The sequence below is a fragment of the Podarcis raffonei genome, chromosome 2, assembly GCF_027172205.1.
Source record: "Podarcis raffonei isolate rPodRaf1 chromosome 2, rPodRaf1.pri, whole genome shotgun sequence".
NCBI classification, from domain to species: domain Eukaryota; kingdom Metazoa; phylum Chordata; class Lepidosauria; order Squamata; family Lacertidae; genus Podarcis; species Podarcis raffonei.
The window spans coordinates 37,648,142-37,668,369 of NC_070603.1; the positions used below are offsets into that span (position 1 = coordinate 37,648,142).

A 20,228-nucleotide genomic window follows, 5' to 3' on the forward strand; every position below is an offset into this window, starting at 1 on the left:
ATTACTTGTGCACTGTTTGTGAGAAGCAGTCCACAATGCACCAGGCAAATCTCAACTCCGCAAGAGAGACCATCTTGGTAGGGCGAAAGAGGTCAGCAGACCTTAAAGGAATAACAGCACTAGAAGTGGTCACACCAGGGAACACAATGCCCCCCCCAAATCCCCATTTCTATGCAAGTGCTTGGCTCCATTCTCCTGTTGCTATGGTGATACATTAAGAGCCTGTATTTAGCCAATAACTCCAATATCAAAGATGAAGGCTCATGGTGGAGAGCTCTCATTACTGCCTTGGAAGCAGGGAGCCAGCATTTGTATCATCTGATAATAAGCTATAAAAACTTGAATTAGACAAAAGCAGCCCTGGATGTTAATTGCTCTGCCGTAGCAACGCAGCTATTTATCAATAGCTGCTTATGAGCACAGCTTTCAGTTTAACTCAGACTGCAGCTAATTGCCCCCTGTCTAATTGATATTACAAAACAAGAACAGCTTGGGATGGGAGGGCAAAACAGAAACCAACACGATGGTTTGCATATGTAATCAGAGGCTGCAAGCAGAACAAGAGGCGCCTTTCGCAACTCAAGGCACTGCAGGCATCAAAGCCTGGAGGTGGATGCAAAACACGAGAGAGACCCCCCCCTTGGGCATTCATGCCCTTTAAACACTGTGCATGAGTGGAAGTGACTTTTGGAAAAATGCAGCTTCTCATCATGACATAGTGTCTTAAGGACCGAGAAAAGCTGCATTTGTGAAAATGCCCTCTTCTGCATGACATGTTGAAGGTGTAGGAGACCTGGTCGCCCTACAAAGGATTCTCTGCTCCCTCAAGGCTGTGTATGGCAGTGCTTGAATTATAGTGGGGCTGAAGAGGCCTGCTCCATCTTAGCTACTGGTTTCAGATGGTTGAGGAGGCTATCATGATTTGACCAAAATGGAAGGAGGTGTAGGCATTTTGGGTTTCACTAAGACCTCCTTCTGACCTTTCTGCCCCCCTGAATTAAGCAATGGCTTACCCTGATGGAAATCAACCATTGTGGCAGCTGAGTAAAAGGAAGAGGATCCACATCAGCTCAATGTGGTCCCTGGCTAGACCTGGCACTTTCCAGGTGTTTCGGACTGCAACCTCCCATCTGCCCCAGCCAGCACAGGATGATGAAGGCTGCTCAGAGAGATCCCTAGCATGCCTGGGGTGCTGGGAGGTTTTTAACATGATGATCACTTATCCAAGCTGGATGAGTAACTGCAGCTGATCATTCTTAATCAAATTCTGTACCCACCTCACAGCCCAGACTCCTCTTCTTAGCTTCTCTGTGTCTTCAGGTCTCCAGTGCACAAGGAGTTACTTGTCTTTGTTAGGATATTTCCGTTCCACCTTAAAAGGGAGCAGGCTTTGTGAGTCACAGAGTCTGGGTATTTCCTGTTCACAGGATGTTTGTGTTTTCTATTGCTTTCGTTTCTCTCTGTGCTTGAACACGCAAGCAGGTAGTCATGTTTTTTCTTTGTTCTGACCAACGCTGAATAAACTTCTAAATTATACTCTCCTGCTGTGCATCTTTCGCTGTGTGAATTCTGCTGATAGAGCGTGCATCAGCCCAGGAATGTGGCAAGTGATTTCTGGGGCTCGTGTCGCTAATTGCTGATACTGCGTGTCTACGGGAGATCGATGGATGTCCGGAGACGACGTGGAGTCATGATGGACTTTGTCTCCCTGGCAGTATCCCAACAGTCTTACCACCACCCCATCCATTTCCCCCCTTTCTTATCTGTCCCCACAATCTACTTCTATGCCTCACTGGGCATGTCACACGTCCCTGGTAGCACATTTGAGAAACCGAGATAGCCCTGGTGTCAGCCAGAACAACAATTAATAATAATAAATAATAACCGCAGTAATTAACCAGGCCCTGCATGCACACATTTTGGGTTTGCACTGAAAATCTTAATTCATGCTGTAATTAATAGCTTGTGCCCATCCAGCAGCTAAGGCGAGCCTGCTTGGATAAGAGCATGGCACGGTAATTAATATCGTACAGTGTACACTCCTAATTGCAGGCCTACAGGCAGAGAGTACAATTTGTACACTGTATGATACACATTCACCAGCCATAAAACTCTTATGAAGCTGGATTATTTGACTGTTTGTCTGTTCTCAGCTCTCAAGAATGTAAGAGACAGCCAGGAGGCGGAGAGGGGTGTTGTGGTGGATGGAGCACAGCATTGTATTGGTGAAAACATGCAATCAACCATGTTTGCACAATACACATGGAAAATAAACATACACAAATTGAATATGGTGGGGTGTTGCAGGCAGGAAACACAAATATTGTGCAAACAGGGCTTGTTGGTGTTTTATGTAAGAACAGCAGTAACAACAATTGTTTATTAATTTGGGGAATTTATACCTCAGTCTTCATATGATGATAGTCCAGTGGCCAATATAATAGTTAAATGCTAAACACCATTTCTGGGAATTATTTTCTAATAAAGTGATCAAGTGAGGTGCTAAGCAGACCCAATGTACGAAAGATACAGAGAACCCACTTGGTGCAGAGATTTGGGGACATCATGATTCATCCGTATGGGAAATTCCTCTGAATTCAGTCATAATGGAGCAAGAGAAATTTTACAATGGGGTGGTTCAATACTGCCCCAGCTCCTCACTTCCATGAAAACATTTTTGCTGCATCTCTCCACACACAAAAGCTTTTATGTGCTTGCCAATAGATAAAAATTAGCGAGGCAGCTGCTCAGCACATGAAGCCTTGCATCATTAGAGAGTCTTTTAAATCTTTTCATTTAATGCGAGGGTAAACACAATACATGGTGGATTTATTTTGCCTCTTGTTTCCGTGGAGAGCTCCCAAGTTCAATGAATCACTATATGGATCAGTTCCAAGGCCCAGGAAAAGAGAGCGAGCTCAGGGCCCCTTGGCAAGTGCATAGCAATGGCCCTATCACCGCCACTTGCTCTCACATGATCTCTCCTTCCTTTGCTGTTTCACCCCAGAGCCTATTAAACTGACCCTAGTTGGCTTCTGATGAGGTGGTACGAGAAAGAGATGGGGTGGAGGGGGGGGGAGGCAAGGGTCTGGGAAGAGAGAGTTTTGGTTTTATCAAAAACACTTAGCTGCTGTCTCCTTTTAGCAGCACAGGGTGTCACAGGCTGCAAAGTGGCTTGTGAAACATGTATCTGAGTCTAATTAAGATGCCAGGTAAACTAACCGGATAGTTTGAAAACAGCCCATTGTTTTCTAAGTTCTGGAAGATTAAGGGGGACGTGGGAAAGAGTTTAGAGATTCAGGCAAATGAAGTAAAGTCCCTGCCAAAGAAGACGGCAGACTAATAAGGTCATTCATTTCATGTGAGGCAGTGAGCAGAAGGGGCAAGAAAGGTGCAGGTTCGACAAAACGACTTGCGAAAGCTCTTGAGATCACATAGTAGTCAAAGGCAGCCACTGACAGGCATCTTGTCAATCAACACTTAGCTGCTGCTGCTACTTACTTGCTGCTCCTGTCCTGGGCACTTATATAATAATCCCAGTCTTATCCCTGGCGGTAGTGAACAGTACATTAATAGCCTCTTCCGTTTCTAAAATCAGGTAGTAAGGAGGAACCATTTCACCAAATCTTTACAGGCAGAAGAGAAATTCTCCACCCACTTCCCAAGGTGGCCTCACTATCAGTAGCAGCACGGCGTCTTTTTTCCTTTTACCCCTAAGGGCTTTTCTTTTTGTTGCCATTACCCGCATTTTGAATAGTGGCAGAGGCAGCAACAGCAACTGGACTGGCAGCCTGAGCGCCGTTTGCATTCGCTGTGATGGAGCACTGAAGGAGAAATTGTGCCCACTCACCCACCCCAAAAACTGACGGAAAATTTTCAGGGCTGGGGGAGGAGTATGGTCAGCCTTTTCCCTTTTTTTATAACCTATTTTTAAAATTGGTTTTACAGTTATAGTAGTAACAACATTCATCCTAAAATGCAACAACATGGAAATAAGTGGCAAAGAAATTTAGCCGTTACAGCACCTTTGGCTTGGGGGGCAGGGGGTTGAGAAAAAGGGAAAGAATCAAATTCTCTCAGAAAAAATGCCCTCTAAGAAAGTTTGGCTCAGCTACATAGCCCATGGACACTACACATGTCCATTTTGTTCTGTGTAGAGCTGTAGACGTTCTCTGCCTTCACAGTGTAAAGGTGGGAAAACCCTCACTCCTATTATTCACAGGCTGCTGAAACAGAATTGACATGTTGGAAGAGGATTTGGGTATGGTATGTGTGGCACAGGAATGCAGTACCCTGCTTTACTATGTCAGAACACAGTAAGTCAGAATGTTGGTCGGTCTAGCTCAGCATGGTCTATACTGACTGGTCCTTGGTGTTATCAAGCGTCTTTCCTATGCCTATTTGGTGATGCTGAGAATCGGGACCTTTCACATGCAAATCAGTTGTTCTTTCACTGATCTTTATTACCAATGTCCCCATCAGTATATTGATCTGATAAGAACTTGACGGCCGTGAGTGGCTGGGGAAACCCAGCCAGATGGGTAGGGTATAAAAAATAAATTATTATTATTCCTAGAACAGGTCAAGGTCCACCTGAGGTAGCTAGCACTCTGTTTCCAACAGCAACCAGACGGGTGTTTCTGAGAAGCTCACAAGCAGTGCAACGAAAGTGATGGTGGCCGACCTTCCTTATTCATCCCCAACATCTGGACTTCAAAGTTCTACTACCTTTGGTCATGGAGACCTCATTTACACCCAATGCAAACTGCATAGTGATTTCGAGAATTAAACTGTACATGCACCATAAAAATAAAATAAATAAAACCTTGTGACCAATCATCGCCTTTGAGAGACATACCCTCCCTGGACTGAAGGGTTGAGTTTATTTATATTTCACTGCCTTTACACAGTGAGCTGTGGCAAAATTGGCATACAACAAATCTCCACTTATGATCAAAATACAGAACACTGGGTTGGGAGTGGTGGGAGAAAAACCAATTTACGGAATGCATCAGTAAATTTACACAGGATAAAAACCAACAATTTAGCAAACAAAAATAAATTCACTATCACAAAAGGGAAAAAAGAGTCTGGATTGAATACATAAATGCAGAGCAAAAAAGGAAGCTGCTGGTCTTTTTGCACTCAACAGCCAGGCTGAAATATTGCCCAGAACTGAAGAGGCCTTCTCTAGCCAGTGGCCATAACCAAAGCATCCTCTATGACAGTCCCTCCTGGCCAGTCCCTTCTCCCAACATCAGTGAGCTTATTAAGTCAAATAAACAAGTTAAAATTCTTTGTTTGGAACCCCACACAGCTTTCTCGTCTTTTTCTTCCAGTTAAGTCAAACAATTGTTTAAAAATTCCTTATGTGTGTGGCAATTAAGACAAACATCACCTTAGGCCCTATAAAAATGCGGAGGTACTTTATGGCATGGTTGTTAGCAGACACAAATTAGTTCTAAATTATGTCTACTTGCAAGCCTGCTGCCTTTTTTTGTTTTAACACTTATTGCAATTAAGATTACAAACGAGGGCTGCTGATTCACAGAGCAAGAGCCACACTGGATGAACAGAAGAAACCGTGTATTCTGGCTGCAGGTCGGGGAAGACGACATGTCTGAATGCTTCTCCACATAAGCTCCTTGTCCTGGGGCTTTACCATTTGCAAAAGGAGTAGACAGGGATGGAAGTGAGATCAGGCACAGGTCAGGTAAGGTAAGGTAAGGTGATGACAGTGACATCAGGATGGTTCCTGAAAGAAGCGGGAGGTCTTGAAAGAGGCAGTCTATTGAACACAATGAAGGAAATTGACATAGGCTTAGGAAGCAGGAGAGCAAAAAGGCACCTAGACGGAAGCAGGAGAAACGGGCAGACAATCTGCCATGAGGTAGGGAGAGCAAAGGAAGGAGCACCTGTGGTCAAGGGTAGTCAGAAATTTGAAACTGGAGAAACAGAACCCTGAAGCTGGTGTGATGTGAGATAATGGCGAGGACTTTAAGAGAAAGTTGATTATTCAAGCAGTGGGAGAGGTGAAGGATTTTACAGGGGAATACAAAAATGAACAAGTCTACGGCCCTGCAGATTTTCTCTCTTCTAATGCCTGTCAACTGTATCAAAATGTACCCACTTCTCTCTTGGTTTTGCTACAAATGACAGAAGAATCGCAGAACAGCAAAACACACACACACACACACACACACAACCACCCTTGTTTTTGGAGGGGGCGGGATATATCCCATAGGCTGCCATGGGCAAATATTATAATTCCCAAAATATTATTTCTCTGTGCATGTCAAAAGAATGAAGCAGCTTTCCCGATCTCCCCCCACCCACCTCTGCCCCGCGCATCTTTGCAAATATGCCCACATCAATATGAGGCCACAAACTCCTGGCAGCTCTGCCCAATTCTTTCCTCCCACAACATTGCTAAATGAGTCACAGCTGGGAGAAATGACTGACATTTCACTTTGAAGGATTTGTTCCTTCGTTGGCAAAGGAGGTCAGACTCACAGCAAAATTGGGGGGGGGGGAGAAGAGAGACTTGGTACCCTTGTTGCCAGGGAAACTGAAATACTAATGAAGCTGCTAGCCTTCCCCCTAAGCAGGAAAGGATGGGAGAGTGTCCAAAATACACAATTCATATTACTTCATATTGGTTTCCCTGCTCTTTCTTCCTTTCTTATGGAGCTAAACTTGAAGGACTAGCTATCTTCTTTATGGGAGGGGGATTAGACCTGCCATTTTCTCCCAATCAGCACAATTAGAATTCTAGCTAATGAACCATCCGTTTAATATTTTGGATTGGGGAGGGGGAGTACATTTGGGAAAGGGAAATTCACTTCTCTTCCTTAGCCTTCCATGAAACAGCCGCTTCAGTCATCCCTTTTCACAGCAGTTCCTTTACCCCTTCCCTCCTTTTTCAGATTTTAAAAATATATTGAATAAATGCCTCCCTTGTTCTTTTATAATGGCAATGGCGCCCACCGGAGAGGTGCCGGAACTGAGTTCTGGCGGGGTGGGGGGACCCTGCCCATGAACATGTTGAATGGGGTATTTGGGGAGCAAATGTGTGTATGCAACCCTCTGCAGGTCTGTCCCAGTGAGAGCTGGTCACTCACTGTTTGCCACTGGTGGTGGAAGGCAAGTGCAGCATTTAATTGATATCCACACATGAGAACAAACATCAAGTGTGTACTTATATGGGGGTGGGGATGCATCACTGAGTGCCGAGAATGCCCATAAATGTTGCAGTGATGCTGAAGGTATAGGAAAGGCCTGCTTCTGGCAGCTGGTCAGATTATAACCCATTAGATTCCTTTCACTGATACAGTCTTGTCTACATGTTGACTGTATGGGGAACAGAAGCGCCTCCCCTATCATAAGACAGAGTGAAATAGCTTCCTTGGTTGCAGATGATGGGAATTTTAAAATATCTGCAAATGTTTTACTTATTTCTTTACTTGGTTTATTACTGGGGTGGCGGGGGAGGGGGGGAGACCAAAGACACAGTGCCTATGCGTCTTCGGCAAACTCTTCTTTGAAACTGGAAAGGGCTTCAATAAATCAGATGGAGTGAGATCTCTAGATATTCTTTTCCGCCTCCTATTGTGTTGGGGAAGTGAGGCGGGAGTAACTTTCTGATTCTATTCTACGGCAGATTGTCATAGACTTGATCTGGTCTTGCCTGTAAAGGGCCCTGACTGCCATGGAAGATGCAGCAGTAGAAGAATCCAACTCTGTGATTCTATAAATGCTGGTGTCCTTGGTCTCACTAAGAATTAAAAACCGTATGCTTAAAATCCAAGAAATTGGGTGGCATTTATCTCCCTTTCCCAAGATGCCTCCCCAAGGGCCAGTGCTGTTGACTGGGTTACAGTAGCTTCTTGATGGCCTTATCCTACCCCATCTCAGCATTTGTCCTCTCCGGCTGTCTCTCCTCATAGCTCTGCAGAGACAGTCTGTGGCAAATCTCCCCGCTCCCCCTCTAACTTTGAAGGGCAAAGAGATGCACAATTCCATTTCTGCCTGCAGCGTGCTTCAGGCGACCACAAGGTCGTGTCAGCGTGTCCTTTTTCATTTTCCAAATGGGAAAGGAATATATAGCCAGCTCCTTAAACGGATTAGATTGGAGACTCTGATGGACTGCCCAATCCAGCAGCTTCTTCCTCTCTCCCAGTCCAATATAAACAGCTAGTCAAAGCAAACAAATGCCACTGAGAAATGGGATCAAGTAGTTGGCGCTTTGGGATCTTGCCTACAGCTAAGTCCGGATTTAGGTTTGGAGCAGGGCGGGGGCTGCACATTGTCTCTACACCAGAGTGATGTAGGCTGGGGCTTCACAAGACACCTGAGCAGCATATCTGAATGAAAATTTTCCCTTCTTCTCATCTGCATATGGCTTGTGGCCATAGTGGAAGAATCTCCGTCAACACTGTAGTTTCTGACTGGCAAAAGCGTGCTCAGCACAGGTGCAGCAGCCCACTGACACAGTCGACTTCACTGAGTGCATGTGGCCAGTCAGAAGCTACACACCTGCACAGTACTGACCCAGGTGCCCTTCTGTCCCAGGACACCTGGAAGGAAGGGCACAGTGCCCACTTCTCCTAGCCTGGGACCGGGATGCTTTAAATGTGTGGTGTGTATGAAGTCAAGTCTCTTGGCCTTGACCCAATTGTCTTTTGCTCCTCACTTTTCTAAAATAATTTATATGCCATATTATGGCCTTCAAAAGGAAGCCCCTAATGGTTCATGTCAAAACAAGAAAAATGTTATATCTATCTATCTGCACATGCAATAAAACCGAGATCTTGCTCAGGGAAGTCTCTAATATCTTGCACTGAGTTTGGGATGTCTGAAATCACTTAGTGGTTTGTAACCAAACTGAAACACAGTAGAATGATGCCAAATGCTTTCTTTTTTTATTATAAGGATACCATGCAATAAAAAACCCAAATAGCTAGGAGAAATATGTTGAAGAAGGGAAGTCCAATAAAAGCTCTGCTTCAGTTTTACATGTTTCATGGGAATAGCCCAAAGTACTGAAATACTTTGGAAGAAAACACACACACACACACACACACACACACACACACACGTATAATCAAGCTAATCATGTGGTTGATCTCTATGGAAAACTGGATGCTGGATGTGGTCTGATGCAGTAGGATTCTTTCATTTTTTTAAAAAGGTATAAATTATTCTTTTAAATATCTATCTCAACATTTTATAGTACCCTGCAATACCATAATGCTTCTTCTTTTGTTTACAAAATGTTAAGTTTCCCTTCATTTCTCTGTTTCTGAGCATCTTCGGTGATAGACTGATCTATTAATTGGCTGATATATCATGGGGGGGGGGGGGAGATTGAAGCCAGAAACTATATCAAAAAACCCCGACTTCCAAGTTAGCAATGGGATTCTATAAAACGGCTACAAATCTAGCTAGAAATGCAGCTCCTCTTTGTTCAAAAGTCTACTGCCTCTCTAAAATTTTATAGGAGGTTCTATGTATGACTGTAAATAAGCTAGAAAATAATGAGCTGTTGTCAAGGTCTATTGTTTCATTTTGCAATTTTCCTAGACAATAAATAATGTGTGGGCCTGCTAAAGCATATCCAGCACTTTGCTGGTAGGCTAAAAAACAAACAGAGATCCATCTCTGTGTTTGTGTTTGCAACTGAGAGAAATGCTAGCGGTCTGGATGCATAATAAGGGCAAGTTAGCCCTGGAGCGCCTGGGAGCCAGGTGGTCCGGGGACCCAGAAGACATGATCCAGTCAGAGTCTGCGTGAAGAAGACAGAATCCTTCCAGTTACAGGAGGCTTGTCCATCGTCAAAACCACAGGCTACGCAGCACCATGGGTTGCTCACCTCTTCACACTGCCCCGTCTTCCCAAAATTGCTACAGAAGACAGCTCTATTCAGAAATAAGGGAATAAAAGCTTTACTCCAGTTGTACCCCCTAAAAAATTGCAATATTTTTCATGACTGGGCACACTTGTGGGGAGGTTGTGTGCATTGTGAGAGTGGAATAGGGTCATCCTTGGGATGGGCTGCTCAGGCGTGCCATCAGGGCAGGACTTGGTGCAGAGGTCCAGGGCCCACTCAGCAGAATTTGCAGAAAAGTCCCAAATGCAGCAAGAATGACTCGAGGTTCTGAGCTTAAGTGAGGCAACACTTTTTACTATCTAAAGAGTCCCCCACTCACCGAAAGAACACAAAGCCCAGAATCTAAAAGCTGCACCTTCCTAACAAGTTTGCATGAGGGTCCTTGGTAATACTGCAGTGAAGAGTCTGAAGGGGCAGAGAGGGGCCCTGAAGACGCGCAGGAGCGCATGACAGGACTGCACTGCTCACTTTACCCTCATGCTGCCTCTTCTTGACTCTACGCTGTCAGGAGCCAGCTCTTAGCAGGCCTAGTTATCCAAAAAACTGTTATGTCTCTTCTGCACAGAATAACACACATTTTAAAATGCAATTCCAACCAATTTAAAATACAATCCATCAGCCATTTCAGCTACAACAGCCTCCAGCTAAAACGATCAGGCCCCACGAAACAGACCAGCAACCAGGCTCCCCAAAGGGTAGTCAGAGAACAGAACCGTTTCACAGCCTACGGCAGAGAAGAGAGAAACACCCTCTGACCTCAACAGATAAGTTGTTCTGTAATGGGGATGGGGAACCACAGGCTTGGGTGCCAAATTCTGCCCCTGAAGGAGGGGGAAATGCAGGGTGCGCCTGGTGAGAGGGTGCAGTTTGGTAAGAGCCTGGCTACCCTCTCACCAGGCACGCCCTGTATTTTCCTCTCCTTCAGGGGTTTTGCCTGGCTAGATCATGTCTCTGAACACTGGTTCCTGCTTGTCTGGGTGAAGGACAGTGTGAGTGAAAGTGCTCTACCCACTTTTGCTTCTGCCACCACCCACCATTCGCATGTGGAGATGTTGCCTAGAAGGCAAGGCAGCCCTCAGGCTGTTCTATAACCTCGGGGCTGCTGCAGCTAAGGCTCTGCCCTTGGCAGCCAACCTTCACGAAGTGCAGACACAGAGGTCTCCAGAATTCACAGGGCTGAAGTAGGGAGAGGCAGCTCCTGAAGGCCACGAAGGATGTCAAGGTATGCACAAAATGCCTAGAATTGGACCTAAAAGCATCATTAGGATGCAAGCAGACAGTTTGCATCCCCTGAAGCTTCCGAGTCACTTCCAAGGGCAGCCCCATGCAGAGAGCATTACAGTACTCAATCTTACATAGGTATGGATGCAAGAAGCAACAGAGCCTATGGAACAAATATAGCTGGTAAAATGTCAATCCTGGCCACACTGGTCTCCAAACGTGGTACTTCTATGTGAGAGATTTTGCTATGTTTATTATATTCACTATCTATGTTTTCCATGCAGAAAACACATGACAGAGCCTTATGGGTTTCAGCTGTATTTATTACACATTCTCTTTGATGCAGGCTGAAGCTGTACCAAACACCTGCCAATCCACTTCTCTGAAGCTTGACACCCATTGATTACAATGGACTCATTTGCTTACAGGCTCGGCGCTCTCAAGTGTATTCACTATTTGCCTCATGGCGATTCTGAACAACACCCGCCCGTCCTGGTCTCCTGTTGGGAACAGAAGCACACCTAGCACCTAGTCCCCTGGGGGAAAGGAGCACTTCCTTCTGCGTCACAAAGCTGCCTCACGAGAAGTGGGCCAGAGAATTCGAAGCACATCTGGCCATTTGAGGCCCCCAAGCCCTGCTGTCTGCCATGCAGATCCAGAGCAAACTCTTTGGCACGCCTGTCCCCAGCCGGCCATCCCTCGGTTGCCTTCGATTGGCAGAGCGGCCTGTTAGTGGCATGCTAGCCAGCTGCAGGCTTGCTGTGTTTTCATGCTAAATTCTCCTTAGAGATGTCAGCTGCCACAATGTGTCATTTCTGCTTCACGGAGCTGGCTGGCTTATACAGCCAGGAACAAGTTTCTGCAAAAAGAGAGAGAGTGAGAGCGTGTGCGTAGCATGACATGATGCCACTTCCTTAACAAAAATGAAAACAGTTGCTAGCAAAATGATAGGTCAACCATGCTGAGATTTCACAGAAGGCTGCCTGGTTGGGAGAAATAATGGAAATTTTTGCCTACCGGTAATGCAACCGAGCTCTTGGTTAGGATGCGGATGTGACACAAAACACACACAGCAGGACGTCAGAATCATGGAAACATCAGGAACACAACTTGCGTGTAGCACCAAAATGGGTTGATAATAGTTGTTAAGGTTCTTCCCATACTACAACCAACCCTTTAAAGTTCCCAGGTCCACGAATAATCTGTCATCTCTTTGTCTCACGACTTCTGTTCAAGCCAACTCCTTGCACAACCCCCTCACGCACAAAACCCAGGTTCAAAGGTTGCAGAACCTTCAACTGAATGTATTTCCGGCTGAATGGCAGGAGCTGGCATGGGTTCCTCCCTTCTCCATCCAAGGATGCCAAATTGAATACAAAATTATTTTTCATCTATACAGACCAAGGAAAAATGAAGCCTACTAGGGAATCCACTTGACCGGGCATATAGCAGAATGCCAGTTCTGGTGTTTGAACTGTATTCTTCTACATGCATGATACCTCCACAGTAGGCTTAGTGACAACAATGCAAACATTTCTTAGCCAACCAAATAATAGGAGGGCACTCAAGATGTTACCAACATTCTTAAAAGTTCATGTTAAGTTTTCACGTTATCTAGAACTCCTTCTACATCAGGCAGTATGTTACCAAAGCAGAGGGGCTGATGGGAAAGGCATTCTGGGGCACTTAATTGTCATGACTAGCTGTAGTAATTGTCACTGGAAGAGCATCTATGTTGCATGTGGAATAATAATAAAAATAATAATAGTATTATTTATACCCTGCCCATCCGGCTGGGTTTCCCCAGCCACTCTGGGCAGCTCCCAACAGATTTAAAACAGAATAAAACATCAAACATTAAAAACTTCCCTAAACAGGGCTGCCCTCAGATGTCTTCTAAAAGTCAGATAGTTATTTATTTCCTTGACATCTGATGGGAGGGCGTGGTGCCACCACGGAGAAGGCCCTCTTGCCTGGTTCCCTGTAACATCACATCTCACAGTGAGGGAACTGCCAGAAGGCCCTCAGAGCTGGACTTCCGTGTCCAGGCAGAACGATGGGGGTGGAGATGCTCCTTCAGGTATAGTGGGCTGAGGACGTTTAGGGGTTTAAAGGTCAGCACCAACACTTTGAATTGTGCTCGGAAACATACTGGGAGCCAATGTAGGTCTTTCAGGACCGCCATTATGTGGTCTTGGCGGCCGCTCCCAGGTCACCAGTCTAGCTGCTGAATTCCGGATTAGTTGTAGTTTCTGGGTCACCTTCAAAGGTAGCCCTACATAGAGCACGTTGCAGTAGTTCAAGCGGGAGATAATTAGAGCATGCACCACTCTGGCAAGGCAGGTAGGGTCTCAGCTTGTGTACCAGATGGAGCTGGTAAACAGCTGCCCTGGACACAGAATTGACATGTGCCTCCATGGACAGCTGTGAGTCCAAAATGACTCCCAGGCTGCACACCTGGTCCTTCAGGGGCACAGTTACCCCATTCAGGAGCAGGGAATCCCCCTCACCCACCTGCCCCCTGTCCCCCCAAAACAGTATTTCTGTCTTGTCAGGATTCAATCTGTTAGCCCCCATCCAGCCTCCAACCGCCTCCAGGCACTCCAGGAATGTCCCTGGTTCAATCTCCAGCATTTCCAGAAAGGGTTGTGAGTGTTCCCCGTCTGAAACTCTGTAGATGGACCAATGACTCAGTGTAAGACAGCTTCCTATACACCTTAAAAATAACCATAAAAATAAACAATAAACCAGTGAGCATGAAATTATACTTGCTAATCATCTGATACAACACAGTATTTAATGGCTCTAATCTTCTTTGATTTTCTCCAATAAAGGATGGAAAGAAACCCTAAATCTAAAGGACATCAAAGCTTCCTTCAGGTTTCACAAGATATTTCTCATCAACACACCCTCGAAGCAGCTTCATGCCACAATCAGTCTGCTTATCCCCAGCAGAGGGACTCCATCTTTATTATAATTTTTCCTGACACTCATTCTCTTACTTGTTTTATCTAACACGCTTCTAGGCCAGGGAAGTTGAGGACAAATTGGTCCATGTTTTAACATGCTGTCTACCCTCACAGTTTACAGAGACTTATAAAGTGCTTCTTTGAAGTTCTAAAAGATATTAATAGTTATCCAACCTTGCCTAGAGGTTTGCATTGCCAGTGTGTGTTTTCTCTTTGACAGCCTCAGGTTGCATCCCGTCTCCCTTGCTGGCTTCCAGTCATGAAAGGAAGGAAGAGAGTTACTACAATTCAGGCATCTAAATATGTAACTTTCTTTAATCAGAAATTAGAACCACCACTGAACGCAGGGCTTGTGCTTGAGGGCAGCATGAGATGTAAATTCACAGGACAAATTAAATGGGTAAAATTAGTCAACTGTGTAAAGGCTACTGTGGGCTTTATGCATCATACAGTTCTGACACTTTTCCTTCGTAGGTTCAAGTCTTGAGCATACTTGCCAGGAAGCAAATGCATTCAGTGGATTGGGATCAGTTAGTTAGTTAGTAAAGCATCAGTGTGATCCAGTGGATATCCAAATGGACTTAATGTTTGCAGCACAGCTAGCCCTTTCATTAGGCAGAATGAGAGGGGCAACTCAGGCTGCAGTTGCTGAGGGTGTGGAGTGAACAGAGCTGTGTGTGCCATGTAATCTACCCTGCATCCTCTAAGCTACTCTGCTGTGCAGCGAAACCAGTGTTGAAGTCAAGCTGCAAGGGCCATTCCAGTTAGCTTCTGTATGTGGAACGGGCAGGAATGCCACCTTGTTCTTTTCCTCAGGCAGCAAAATGTATTTGGCTGGCACTGGCTGGGAGGACTGTCTGGGAGGAGAATCTAAGGCTTGCCTAACTGGATCAGACTAAAGTCCATTAGCACAGTGAGTCCATTTCCCACAGTGGCTAGCCAGATGCTTTTGGGAAAACTACACACAGATAATGGTGGCAGTCCCCAGCTCTTATTATTCCTCCCCCTGCCAGCACCTGGCATTCAGAGGGATACCCATATATGCTGGACTTCAATTTGGCAGAAGGTTGGGATAAAAACGTCGCCAGCCATGGGTGGAAGAGAGAAGGCTTACTGTGTAGAATTCCTGGGCAGAGCTTTCAAAAAGGCTCAATTAATTTCAGAGCAAGGACCAGGATCGTGCGATGAGAACCTACCAGTGGCCAAATTCTGCCTCACCAGGCACTCAAAATGACAGCAGACATTTGTAATATTGCACTGAGCATCATTAGTTCACAGTGCCTTTCTTAACTCAGATACAGTTGTGTGGCCTGTGCAGGATCCTACAAATGACAACTACAGTCTGTTTCAAGAAGATATTCAGGAAAGTGTAAGGCAATGAAAGGCGTATCATCCAGCAGTGGCTGCAACTGAAGGAGGATGCATACAGACATGTAAGCAAAATCAGTGGTGACAGACAACAAGGCTCACAGCTGCTCTTTGCAGTTCTTCTCTTCTCTCATAAGGAAACAGCCAAATCAACCGGACAGCAACTGCCATTGCCCTTCGTCTGGCGCTTTGCAGTGGCATATAGATGCTTTTCCAGAGAATTTTAACCCTCTTCACAAAGGCTGTTCTTTATCCCCCTTTTCAAAGGATTACCCACTGCTGATGGTGCTTTACAAACTAGAACCACAGGCCAGGATCCAAAGTGCCTCCTAGGTGTGTGCAAGTGAACCTGCACATATTCTAAGGTTTGCTGTACTGAAAGCACACCTCAAACACCCAAAAGGGTTGGAATTGCCCAGCACAGAAGGCTGTGCTCAGAAAAATAGGGACCTCAGATCTAGCCATATACTGTGGACAGGCTCCTCGTTAGCCCTTTGAATCCAAGCTATAGAATAGGAAAATCGCCTAGTGTAGCCTCTTCTCCCAGGACTTCGTTCTACTTTTAACATCACGTTCTCTCTTGTTTATATACGTGATGCAAAACCATCATTAGAACCAGTGGTTGTTGGTTTTTCCAGGGGGTACTCAGGTACCAGCACCTCTTTTTGTTAAAAAGTGTGGTACTTACTGTAACAACCTCATGGCAGGTACTGGCACCTATTTTTTTTTTGGGGGGGGAGCACTAACTAGAACACATTAGAAAAGTAGGTTTGTAGCTATGATATACACATGTGTTGCTCAGGTGAGAAACTGAGGCTATAAATTACAGTATCATGCGCTATTTGTTAGGAAATGGGTGGTTAGCCAGTTCCATTGGCTGGTGTGCTGTTGTGAACAAATGGCAAACCAATGTGCAGCTCCTTCACCAAAGCATGGCATTCCACATAACTCTCTGAGAATAAAAACCTGGAGGTAAACAGGAGGCTTATGGTTTATGGATTGAGACCTAAAGTACCAAGACAATCAAGAGTCAGGTGGAAGATAAGTAGAGGCCTGATGGATCGGGTCAATGACACATCTGGTCCAGCATCCTGTTCTCACAGCGGCCAACCAGAAGCCTGTGAGAAACTCGCAAGCAGGACCCAGCACAAGAGCCCTCTCCCCACCCTGTAGTTTCCAGCAACTGGCATTCAGAAACATTATTGCCTCTGAAAGTCAGCAAGAAAACAATAAATACAGAGCTGGAAGCCTACATTCTAATACAGCTGCCCTGTCATAAGGATGACAATAGCCCTGTGGGCTGATAGGAGTATGCTGCCGATTACCAAGGCATTACTGTGTCCTAGAAAGGAGGCGTCCTGACAGGTCTGCTAGCCCCCTCCAGTTGCTCAGCACCCAGTGGCCGAGCCTACAAAGCTGACATGGCAGCTACGACAGGGGGCTGTCAATGGCGCTTAGTGTTATGGCGCAGCTGGGCAAGGTTGCTTTTAACTTTGAGAATTAGCCCTCAATTTGGCTGCATTAATAGGCAATGAAAACCAAGGATGAAGAGGGGAAGTTTCTGCAGCTGCTGCCCTCTCCGCTTGCTCTCTAGGACAAATGCTACAGTTACAGTAGGAGTACGAGGACTATGGGGAAGTAGGACTACGAGGAGAGACTGGCCATATGTCTCTGGGAGATGGGCTGATAAGGGAGGCCAGATCTCTCTTATTTGAATGAACAACACAGCCCCAAGGGATGAAGGATGACCCTTTAGAGTACTGTACTACCACCAACCTAGACCTCTGTAGGTCTGGAGAATCCCTAATTTGTGAACAGGCAGGCATATGCTCTGTTATCTGTCTCGCTGCAAACTGCTGCCTGGTGATGGGAAGTGCCGCTTGGAGGCTGGCTAAGCATATTTTATTGATCAATATTACATTATATGTTGTTATCTTTGTTTCGTTGACTTTTTTTCACTCCTAGAATGAGGTATCTTCAGCCAAAGCTATCTGCTTGTTTACTTTGGGAGTCCCTAATTTACAGCCAGGCAGGTTCATAGTCTGTTACCAGTGTACTGTCTAAGTATAGGAAGTGCTGCTTACAGGCAGGTCTGTAGAGTAGTGTCTTAAGTGCACAGCAAACAGAAAATGGACTTATTCCAACTCAGAATGGTAGATGTTGCTAACTAGTGGAGCCTCAGGGCTATCATTGTGAAATGGAAATTGCTGGCATTGTCCACCATTTTGTTGCAAAGGGAAGTGGTCATGCAAGCGTTTTCATTATTTCTGTTCAGAGAACAAATCACAATGTTGTTGCTTTATGAAGACAGAATGGGGCTGATACCTTAAGGCTTACAGAAAAGTCACAAGGTTGCTTCATCATGTGGGTAGGTCAACTTAGGCTGAATTTATCTCATCAAAATGCAACTAACTGATAATGTCAAATTGTTTCTAGATCAGACTGCTACTATCACTTTTATTCCTCCACAGCAAGCTTGAATTTTGCTAACACTACCTACAGGTCAGTGGCAGGGTGAAATTATTTAATGTACCTTAAGAGACCGCACCAGGTAACAGTGTCCCAGCCTTTAGGCACTCTAAAGGTTGATCAACTCTAATGTGGAGCCATATGTTGCTGCTTAAGGAGTTTCTGCTTGAACTAAAACAGCAGGGCAGCTAAGACGAACTATTCCCTGTAAAGAAAACCTAGGGGAAACCATAGGCTAAAATAGGACTCACAAGCAACTTAATATTTGAAATAGAACTATAAATTTGTTCAGTTCTCGCTTTTAGTGAACAAAACTAATTCCAGCTTCAACCATAGAGTGAAGTCCAATTCTGAAGATGATTATGAAGTCATTCTCTTTTATTGTTTATTGACAAATTATCCTTGCATATTCTCAGTCTAGTCTTAGTAGCTGAGCTATTTCCTCATTTTAAAACAGATTTTCATTTTTAGCCTCCCTGTTTGGCATAACAATACTAAAACAATCAACATTATAACACACAAATAAACACCATTAAGATGCTTAAACAACTTCTATGAATTATCCAATAATTGCATAGCTCAAGCTATTAAAAGCCAGTCCAAATACTGATCGTCTGGAAAATGTTTCTAAAAATTAGGTGTGTAGTGGATTTTCCAACATGTTTGCATAGCTGCTACTAGTAAGTCTTTTCCCCTGGTCAGGAAAAAAAGGGGAGGGGGCATCAAACCACATACAAAAACTACAACACTTTCAGTGTGGCACCATTTTGGGGTGGGATTCAGTCACAAACAGAAAACTCATGTTGCACAATGATAGCTGATTGGGAGGTGCTGTGCTACAAATCTGCTTCCTCAAAAGTAACAAGAAAAAATGCACTGGGAAGTGTGGGATAACACTTGTTTTGATGCAATGTCATCTAACATCCCTGCAAACAGCTTGGAATGAATGCTCGATAAATAGGTGATGTTGTCCATTCTCATTGCAAACAAATCTGTTTATTGAGCCTTCATCCTGGAAACACACACACACCAAACAGCAATAAAGCAAAATAAACCACCTCTACCCATAGAATCATAGAACTGTAGAGTTGGGAGGGACCACAAGGGTCATCTGGTCCAAAGCCCTGCAATGCAACCCATCCACCAACTGTTTTTTTGCTGCCTCATGTTTCCATGGTGCCATGCTAGGCTGGTGTTCTTGCTTGAGTCATCAGGATTACATTGACTGAATTACTTCCTTAGCCCGAATAACAGAGTAATTTCCAAAGCACACATGCAAATTATATATGCAGCTTTCTCTGTATTAGGAACAGCACATAATTTTCTTGAAACAAAGCAAAGCACCTCATGCAGCCTTCCATTTACTTCAGCATGTGTTCACATACAAAGATGGAACCAAGAGCCACATTCAGTGGGACTAAACCAAAACAGTGCAGTATTAGTTAGTTAATTCAGCATTCTGGTTGATTTTCATCAACCGTACCTAGAAATGCTAATGCTTATGTGTATATAAATGCCTTAAATAAATAAGGAGGAAACCCAACTGTTCCATTACTGGTACTCTAAGGCTATATTCGGTATATAATACAGCTCCTATTTTACCATAACCACTTGGGGTGGAGGTAGACAAGTAATGTCCTAATGAAATGTTTAGGGTTTTGATAAACAGAAAAGAAAGTAAATAGACACACACTCAGTTATAAATGTGAGCCAACTGTTTGGTCTGAATAATTTTAGCAACATATTAGGAGAAAAGGAAAAACAAGCATGATGGCTAATCCACTAGGAAATGATGCTCAGATATTAGAGATGGCCGAATAAGTTGATGTTCATTGACTGTCACCAGTTCCTGTAATATGCTGAAACCTTTTCCTTTATCTCTTAACCACATGACATGTATAGCCTTTTATCGTAACATCATGGGCTATGAATCCGCTTTTCCTTAAGTTTCAACTATCCTTCTATCTGTACAAAGATTATACCAAATACTCCATAAATGTGTATTGCTCAACTAATCTAGGCCAGATACAACCTGATCTAAAAAACAACAGTAAACAAAACTACAGCCGTACAAATGGGAAGGGGGATGCAGAAACTGAGAATGCAACATCACGTATGCAAACGATCCCAAAGGAAAACAGGCCCATCTTAACCAAACCTCGCTCACCTGAAGCTCCCCGTTTTTCAGAATCTGTTGTTTGCTGCTTCTCTGTCCCTCTTACGCTGCCTACATCTCTACATCTCCTTAAACTTCTGATTCTCAAAGAAGTTTGAATGACTCCTTGTTCGTTTGGGGATTGCATAGAAACCAC

General features: G+C 44.6%; 1 long non-coding RNA gene across 1 annotated transcript in view; it reads right to left on the reverse strand.

The window, feature by feature from the left end:
- Positions 1-20,228, reverse strand: part of LOC128407551 (uncharacterized) — a 43,986-nt gene that overhangs the window by 23,209 nt on the left and 549 nt on the right. The gene's annotated exons all lie outside the window — the stretch shown is intronic.